This window comes from Echinops telfairi, unplaced genomic scaffold (assembly GCF_000313985.2).
Source record: "Echinops telfairi isolate 266 unplaced genomic scaffold, ASM31398v2 ScPeMD7_7469;HRSCAF=8507_1, whole genome shotgun sequence".
In the NCBI taxonomy this organism is placed as follows: Eukaryota; Metazoa; Chordata; class Mammalia; order Afrosoricida; family Tenrecidae; genus Echinops; species Echinops telfairi.
The window spans coordinates 42849147-42850921 of NW_022111373.1; positions in this window are offsets into that span (position 1 = coordinate 42849147).

The following is a 1775-nucleotide window of genomic DNA, read 5'->3' on the forward strand; positions in this document are numbered from 1 at the left end:
AAGAAAGACAAGCAAAAAGGCTTATATCTGAGATCAAGTAGGTACCACACTTCTTCAAGATTCTCAGTGCCCAAGCAACCTAACTTATCCAGGTAAAATTGAGCAAGTAGAACTAAGAAAGCTACCTGTCAACCTATCTCATATAACCCAGACATGTAAGGCAAGCCTGCTAATAACTGTCTTTTTATTAAACTGAAGTCAAATCAGCCTCTGACTCATAGTGAACTCATGAATCAGAAATGTGCATCTTTTCAGAAGTAGATCACAAGGCCTTTGGGGAGTCATTGAAACCCTTTCAGCAAATCTCCACTGACAGACAGGTGACAGCACAGAGATATATTCCAAATCAAACTTCAAACTCACTGCCTCAAGCTGTTTCCAATTCATAGTGACCTTACACCAATCAAATCTAGGTCTCCTACATGGAAGCCCAAAAATTGAACTACTAGTGCTAGACATAAAATTCATCAATCAGATTAACTGATACCCACTCTCTCAACAATATCCCACATTAAAATACGTACAGTAAGATCAGTATAAACCAGAGCTCACAGCAGGGGTCTAGAATCTTCCTGGAATTCATGCCAACCTTCATATTCCCCTTGCCTAGGCCAAAGAGGGGAAAGCGTTTCAACATTAGGTCTTTATTTTTCAGTAATTACCAAAACTGTGCCCAAGAAATTAAATAACAGATCAACTTTAACAAACAAATGTCTTGAAAGAAGTACAGCCAGAATGCTCCTTAAAAGCAAGTATGGTGACACTTCATCTCTTGTACTTTGGACATGGTGTAAGGAGAGACCAGTCTCTGGAGAAGGAGATCATGCTTGATAAAGTAGAGGGGCAGTGAAAAGGAGGAAGGACCTCAACAGGATGGATTGGCACTGGCTGCAACAATGGGCTTGAGCATCAGAACAATTATGAGGATGGTACAAGACCGGGCAGTGTTTTGTTCTGTTGTGCATAGAGTTGTTATAAGCCTGAACTGACTCAAATGACATGTAAAACAATGGAAGAGTCTACACTGTTCAATTCAGGACCCAAAGCCCACCTGTAAAATAATTGGACAGTCCCTAGCAGAAGGGCCACATGAAAGGTCTGGTATTTCTAGGGTGCGGTATAGCACTGAGGAAGTACCTAACTATCCTCTAGATCTGTAATATTCCCCCAGCCCTTACCATCATGGCCTTTGTTTTACCTCATTATTCTTGTCAGACCTGCATAGGTCCATTTATATACTTAAGATCATTCAATGCATGAAAGCAACAACCCTTCAGAAACAGTAACATGAGCAATGAGTCCCTGAGGGTACAGGAAGAGAGTGGGGAGGGAAGGGGGAAAGAGGAAACTGATAGCAATGAGGACTGTATTAATCTACACAGGGGGGCTGAACAAGGGAAGTGCAGGTAAGAGGATGCATTGGAGAATGTAAGATACAGCAATAATAATAACAATAACAATAATATTATAATAAAGGTTCCCTGGGGTAGGGGGATAAGGGATAAAGAGGAGCTGATATCAAGGAGTTCAAAAAGAAAGAAAATGTTATAAAACTGATGGTGGCAGCAATTGTACAATTATGTTTGATTTAATTGAAGTATGAATTGTTGCAATATCTATAAAAGCTCCCAATAAAATGATTAATAATAAATAAAAATAAACCAACAAAAGAAAGACGATGGCCACAAATATCAGTGATAATCTCAAATAGTAATTCCAGAAAAGTAAATATACCTCTAAAAGTACAACTATTCATATTGTATGACATGACCAAG